At 50.3% G+C, this 7,500-nt stretch overlaps 1 protein-coding gene across 1 annotated transcript in view; it reads left to right on the top strand.

The window, feature by feature from the left end:
• The window catches only part of LOC307085091 (exostosin-1b-like), a gene marked incomplete at its 5' end in the record, with an annotated part of 412,390 nt that overhangs the window by 347,090 nt on the left and 57,800 nt on the right, over positions 1–7,500 (top strand). The window lies entirely within an intron of this gene.

A 7,500-nucleotide genomic window follows, 5' to 3' on the forward strand; every position in this document is an offset into this window, starting at 1 on the left:
AGATCTGGCCTATGGGAACTACCATGGATCTGACCTATAGGATCTACCGTAGATCATAACCATAAGATCTGCCACATGTCCTATATGTAGATCTGACCTAGAGGATCTACCATAGATCCCACTTGTAGGATCTACCATAGATCTGGCCTATGGAACTACCATGGATCTGACCTATAGGATCTACCGTAGATCCACTGTAGGATCTACCATAGATCTGGCCTATGGGAACTACCATGGATCTGACCTATAGGATCTACCGTAGATCATAACTCTAAGATCTGCCACATATCCTTTATGTAGATCTGACCTAGAGGATCTACAATAGATCCCACCCGTAGGATCTACCCTAGATCTGACCTGTACAACCTCCGAGCCCCACACCCCGTCCTAACCCGCCACACATCCACATCCTCCAAACCCCTCTCATCAGCACCACAGCGCACATCCTCCCCAGAACTCATCCTCCGCCGCCCTACTCCGCCCCCCACTGCAAGCAGCCCACGGCGGCGATGGGGAGTGTGTGATCCCGCTACGCACTCACCGGAGAAGACGCCTCTGTCTCTGGCACCAGTGTCTCCTCATTACTCAGCTGGCTGGCTCCTCACACGTCCCCAGCGCTCCATGCCAGGCCCTGTGTTATCTACGCTGCAGTAGCCGCTGTCCACCTTATACCCACTCCCACCGCGCAAGTCTCTCCGTTACTCGTTGTTTTCGAAGCTCCTTTTGAGTGTGGGTCTGTGTGCGTTATTGTGTTGTAAGTGCGCGGGGTTGCGTGCGTGTGAACTTGAAGGATGACTTTGTGTGCGGTTGTGTGTGTGTCTCTTGTGTGGTACGGAGCGTGTTGCTGAGAGTGTATGTATGTGTGTGTGTGTTTTGGGGGTGGGGGGGGGGGGTGTGGGGGTTGTGTGTGTAGGTAGGTGTGTGTGTTTTTTCGCCTCGCTGCATGTGGACCTTTCGCTTGTGCAGCCATCTGGCAGAAATACAGCAGAGAGGAGCTGCCAAGAACTCAGAGGGGGAGGGAAGGGAGGAGGAGAGAGAGAGAGAGAGGAGAGAGAGAGAGAGGAGGAGGGAGTGTGGGAGAGAGCGAGCATAGAGAGAGAGAGGAGAGGGAGAGCGAAGGAGAAAGGAGAGATATGGTCATAGGGAGAGGATGAGGCGAGGAGAAAGAGAGAGAGGGAGAGAGAGAGAGGGAGGGGGGGAGGGAGAGAAGAAGAGGGCGAAGATGGGGAGGGGAGACAGGGAAGAGGGAGAGAGGAGAAGGAGCAGGCCGGTCTGTCTTGGGGGTGCGTGGTGGAGACGTCTGTTGATACCCTCTGTCTGAGGCTCATAGGGAGGAGAGGGGAGGAGACAGAAGGGAGAGAGGTGGAGGAGGAGGAGAAGAGGCGAGGGGGTGAGAGGTAGATGAGGACGAGAGGTAAGATGAGGAGCAGAGGGCAGAGGGAGGAGGTGGAGGGGGGAGAGGAGGAGAGAGAAGAGGTGAGAGGAGAGATGAAAGATGGAGGTAGTAGAGAGGAGCAGAGGAGGACATTTAGAGATAGTAGGCATGGTAGTGAGAGGGGGCAGAGAGAGATACAGAGACAGATGGAGAAAGATGATTGGGAATGGAAGAATTAGATTGGAGAGATCAAATGAGAGGTGGAACAGCACGCACACACACACACGCACCACTCTCAGTGTTTATGTATGTTTGTTTCGATGTGTTTAAAGTGTTTTGGTGTGTTTGATTGGAAGTGTTGTTTTGTCGCTGCTAGCTATCCTCCTTAACACGATAAGTCACTGCATGATGCATGAGACTATAGCCTCTCTCTCCTCCTCCCTCCCTCTCCTTCTCCTCCTCTCTCGATCTCTCTCTCTCTCTCTCCCTCTCTCGCCCCTCCTCTCCTCTCTCGATCCTCTCTCTCTCTCCATCTCCTCCCTCTCTCGACCTCTTCTTCTCTCTCGATCTCTCTCTCTCTCTCCCTCTCTTCTTCTCCCTTCCCTCTCTCGCCCTCTCCCTGCCTCTCTCAATCTCTCCTTCTCCCTCTCCTCCCTGACTCTCTCTATCTCTCTCTCTCTCGCTCCTCTCACCTCCCTCTCCCTCCCTCCCTCCCATCCCTCCCTCCCTCCCTCCCCTCTGGTTAGCCAGCCAGGGGTCTGGCTGTGAACCATGTAACAGGCTGCCTCCGTCTACCTCGGAAGCAGGAAAGGGCATCGCTGCTCGCGGAGGGAGAAGGAAGCTCATATGCTGTCTGCACCATCCATCTAAAAATACCCCCCCGCCCTCCTCTGTTCCCTGTCACCCCGGTGGTGGAGCAAGGCAGGAGTGGAAGAAGGATTTCAAACTCACGCAGGGCGGAGAGATGAAGAGCGAGACGAGGGGAAATGAGGGCTCTATGTTTCGTTTTTTAGGACTCTCCTCCGTGTGCCAAGTTTAACTGCGAGGTTCCGGAGAACAGATTTGATGAACGGTGAAAGTATGAATGAATAATACGGTGTGTGCGGATGTTCTTCTCTTTGTTCGGGTGGCAAAGGTTCTGGGTTCGAACCCCGGAGGCAGACGCTTTCACCGCACTGTTCCTTCATGGCCGAAAAGTAGTGAGGCTGAGATTTGAAATAACAGGAGAGTAAATAAGAATACACCGCCGCTCGATCCAGCGTCCAAAACACAGCGGGTGCAAGTCAGCAGAGCTGTGGAACCAGATGTGTTGATTATTCTACATGAGCGAGAGACAGAGAGAGGGGGGAGAGTGAGAGAGAAAGAGAGAGGAGGGAGGGAGAGGGTGGGGGAGAGTGAACGGGGGGGGGGGTGGGGAGTGAGAGAGAGAGAGAGAGAGGACAGACAGACGGACAGACGGAGAGAGACCTAGCGGTTGCTCATAAGAGTTTCTGTTAATCTTCCCAGTCCCAGCAGGACAGATGCAGATGAGACCACAGTGCATGAGCGAGAAAGAGAGAGAGAGAGCGATGGATAAGGAGAGAGAGAAAGAGAGAGGGTGAGGGAGAGAGAGAGAGATGGATAAGGAGAGAGAGAAAGAGAGAGGGTGAGGAAGAGAGAGGGAGAGAGAGATGGATAAGGAGAGAGAGAAAGAGAGGGGTAGGGAGAGAGGGAGAGAGAGGATGAGAGATGGATAAGGAGAAGAGAAAGAGAGAGGTGAGGGGAGAGAGGGATAGAGAGAGAGAAAGAGAGGGAGAGAGAGATGGATAAGAGAGAGAGAGAAGAGAGGGTGAGGGAGAGAGAGGACGAGAGAGAGATGGATAAGGAGAGAGAGAAAGAGAGGGTGAGGAGAGAGAGAGAGGGAGAGAAAGAGATAGAGAGGTGGATAAGGAGAGAGAAAGAGAGAGGGTGAGGGAGAGAGAGGGAGAGAAAGAGAGAGGTGGATAAGGAGAGAGAGAAAGAGAGAGGGTGAGGGAGAGAGAGGGAGAGAAAGAGAGAGAGATGGATAAGGAGAGAGAGAAAGAGAGGGTGAGGGAGAGAGGGAGAGAGAGACAGATGGATAAGGAGAGAGAGAAAGAGAGGGTGAGGGAGAGAGAGGGAGAGAGAGAGAGATGGATAAGGAGAGAGAGAAAGAGAGAGGGTGAGGGAGAGAGAGATGGATAAGGAGAGAGAGAGGGTGAGGGAGAGAGAGAGCGAGAGAGAGAGAGATGAAATTGAGCGACCGAGCCATGCCAGTCTTCTTCCACGACCCCTCTGCAGGTGACCTGTATCAGTGAGGGGGGGTTCATGTGTTCATGTGTGCATCCAGTGTGCTGTGGAAGTTTGTGTGTGTTTATTTGTGTACATGTGGTGATGCACATGTACATGTTCTTTCTATGGTAACGCATGGATGTAAATTTATATATGGTTCTGTCATTGACGTATGCAAATGTTATACTGTTGTATATAGTACGGCTTCACAAGCATGCCTTTGATCTACCCTTGTTTCCCCTCTCTCTGTCGCTGTCTCTCTCTGTCACTCTGTTCTCTCGCTTTATCCCTCTCCCTCTCTCGTTGTCTCGCTCTGCTCCCTCTGTGACTCTCGCCCCACGGTGAGTTCATCCAAACAGCCAGCAGCTCCTCTGGCCTGCTGTTGGCCATCCCTGTGTGTGTGCGTGTGTGTGTGTGTGCGTGTGCGTGTGTGTGAGAATGCATAATTAGGGACTAATGAAGTATCCCCCATCTTTGACAGGCGTGCTTTGTACCTGCATATTAACATATTCATGTCGAGGTGTCTGTCAGCTCTTTTAACCAGGGGGGCCAACACACAGTTCAGCATCAGGCACCAGGGAGACAGAGCTAACGTCAGCTAGCTCTCTATGTAGCGCAGAGTTATCCTGGCGATGCTGGCATCTCTTTCTCTCCCTGTAACCTCTCTCTCCCTCACCTCCCTATCTCTTTCTGTCCATCTCTCTCACTCCCTGTTTTCTCTCTCTCTCTCTCTCTCTCTCTCTCTCTCTCTCTCTCTCTCTCTCTCTCTCTCTCTCTCTCTCTCTCTCTCCCTCTCTTTCTCTCTCTCGATCTGTTTTTGGCTCTCTTTCAACCCACTTTTTCTCGTTCTCCCCCTGTCTCTCTCCTCCCCTCCTCTCACTGTCTCTCCTCCTCTCTTTTCCTCTCTGTCTCTCTCCTGTATATTATCCTAGCTCAGCTAACATTAGCTCCATGGCACACATCTCTGTTCTTCAGGTCTGCAGTCTCAGTCCTCACGTTACCCTCGCCCAGAGAGTTAGCTCAGCAAAGGAAGCAGATCTCAATCTTATGTTCTTGATCCCTCCATAAAAGGCGTTCTTATACGACCATACAGTAAATAACACCAGTTTCTCTCTACTCTCTTCACTGTTTACTGTTTACTCTCCTCTCTGTATGACTCTTCTTCACTGGACTCCACTCTTCTTCACGTTCTACGATGTGTTCTCCACTCTATTTCATCCCTCTACTTCACTCTACTCTACTCAACTTTACTGTCTGCACTGCTCTGCTTCATTGTACCTCCTGTGTTCCACACTCCACTTCCTGAAACACGTGACCCCTTGACATCATGTGACCCCCTGATGTCATCATGTGACTCCCTGATGACATTATGCATGTCCCTGTTGACATTATGTCCCCCCCGATGACGTCATGTGACCCTGATGACATCATGTGACCCTGATGACATCATGTGACCCTGATGACATCATGTGACCCCCCTGATGATATCATGTTACCCCCTGATGTCATCAAGTTACCCCCTGATGACATCATGTTACCCCCTGATGACATCCAGTTACCCCCTGATGACATCCAGTTACCCCCTGATGACATCATGTTACCCCCTGATGACATCATGTAACCCCCTGATGATATCATGTGACCCTAATGTCGTCATGTGACCCCCTGATGACATCATGTGACCCTGATGTCATCATGGTCCACCCCCCTCCTTCCCCTGGGTGTCTTGGGACCGGGTTCAGCGTGGCCTTGGTTCACCTCTCCGCCGCCTCTCTGTCTCTTCGGCTGTGGTTGCCGCGGTAACGCAGTGGACCTTGATTGGCTGTCTCAGCGCAGGGCCAGGATGAGGACATGCGGTCGGTCGCTCCACATGAGCAGACGATGACCGAGGGACGTTTAATCCTCCTTCCCTCCCACTCTCGTCCTTTGAAGTTTTTCCGTGTTATTTCCTCTCCATTGATTTTCCGTTGAGAAGAGCGAAAAGGGAGGGGTGGCGAGCTTCAGCCCTGCCCCTTTGCTCTGGCCCTACTGTGTTGTGTTGCAGTTAAGTGTGCTGTTGTGTGTGTGTGGGGGGGTGTTTGATTATGTTTAAACATCTAGTATCACGCTACTAGCTTTCTGTCTGTCTGCCTGTCTGTCTGTCTGTCTGTCTGTCTGTTTGTCTGTCTCTCCCTCTCCCTCTCTCTCTCTACTCCCAGCTGTCTAATAAATAGAAACCTATGTCTCCAATTCATGTGTTTCTCTCCTCCTCTGTCTTCCCCATCTTCTTCGGTCACCTCATCCTCATGTATACCATCCTTCATCCCTCTTCCCACTCCTCTCCTCTTCCTCTATTCTCTCTACCCCCCCCCCCCCCCCCAGTGATGTCATCCCAGGGGTTTCTGATTGACAGAAGTGTGTTTCCTAAGCGAGCCCATTCTCACACATCTCCCACCATGAGCTCTTGTTCTCACACACTTCCTGCGCGGTGATTTCCAAACGACGTTCAGAAGCGCTGCCAGAGAAAACGTGATTCACCATCCTAAAATATCCTCTGCTTCATGGAGGGCTGAACTTAAAAACATAAACGTGGAGTTTCATTTTTGAACATTTTTGAACATACAACATTGAAGTCAGTACTCTGAAGTCAACTCCGAACCTAGCTGAGATCTACAGCCACTTTGGGATAGTTTAGTATTGTTTTTTGTGTAATGAAGTATAGTTGTATATATAATAAAGTATAATATAGTTGTATGTGTAGGATAGCATAGTATTATGTATAGTATATTAAAGTGTAGAATAGTATAGTTGTATGCATATTTTAGTATAGTTGTAGTATGGTAAAGTATAGTTGTAGTTTAGTATAGTTGTAAAATATAGTATAGTTGTAGTATAGTATAGTTGTAGTATGGTAAAGTGTAGTTGTAGTTTAGTATAGTTGTAAAATATAGTATAATTGTAGTATAGTATAGTTGTGGTATAGTAAGCACAACATGGCTGCATCATATCTGTGGAAGATTAGCTTGTCTTGTAGGTTTCGCTTTTGTTGTTTTTGTTTGAGGGTTTGTGTGTGCCTGTGAGTGTGTGTGTGTGTGTTGACATGTGTGGTAGCCTGTGTGTGTTTATCCACCGCCACAGTTGGGGCCACAGTTGAACTGTTGTGTGTGTTTCTGTGTGTGGTGGGACGACTCTTCCAACACACTCTGACTTCACAACACAAATACAGATTAGTGCTTGGTCGATTTGGAGTGTGAGTGTGTGGAGTGTTTTTGTGTGTGTGTGTGTTCGTGTGTGTGTGTAAGATAGACGTGTGTGAATCTCTGGCTGTTTGGAGGGAAGGTCATGAGATCAGAGGGAGAGCAGGTGGTCCTGTACTCTGTTTAGCTCCCAGTAACACACACACACACACACACACACACACACACACACACACAGACACACACACACACACACACATACACACTGTAGACACACACACAATAAACACACACACACACTGTAGACGCACACTGTAGACACACACAGACAGACCTTAGGTCTTCCTCCTTTTTCCCATTGGCAGGGGTCGGAGGTCAGGCCAGGAAAAGCCTGCCGGCTGGCTCCTGAGACATTCCGGCATTCCTCTGCCCCCCCCCCCCCACCAACCCCTCCCCCCTTCAGAGATCAGTAGATCCCGAGGGGTATTTATACTACTGGGGTGGGCTGATGTAGGCCTTTGGGGGGGCTACTTCACTCTGGTCTTAATAATGGACCCGCCCGAAATACCAACATTTCAGAAGGAGAAATTCTATCTCTGTTTCTCTCTCTCTCTCTCTCTCTCTCTCTCTCTCTCTCTCTCTCTCTCTCTCTCTCTCTCT

Source organism: Pollachius pollachius (assembly GCF_949987615.1).
Source record: "Pollachius pollachius genome assembly, chromosome: 13".
Taxonomy (NCBI): Eukaryota; Metazoa; Chordata; class Actinopteri; order Gadiformes; family Gadidae; genus Pollachius; species Pollachius pollachius.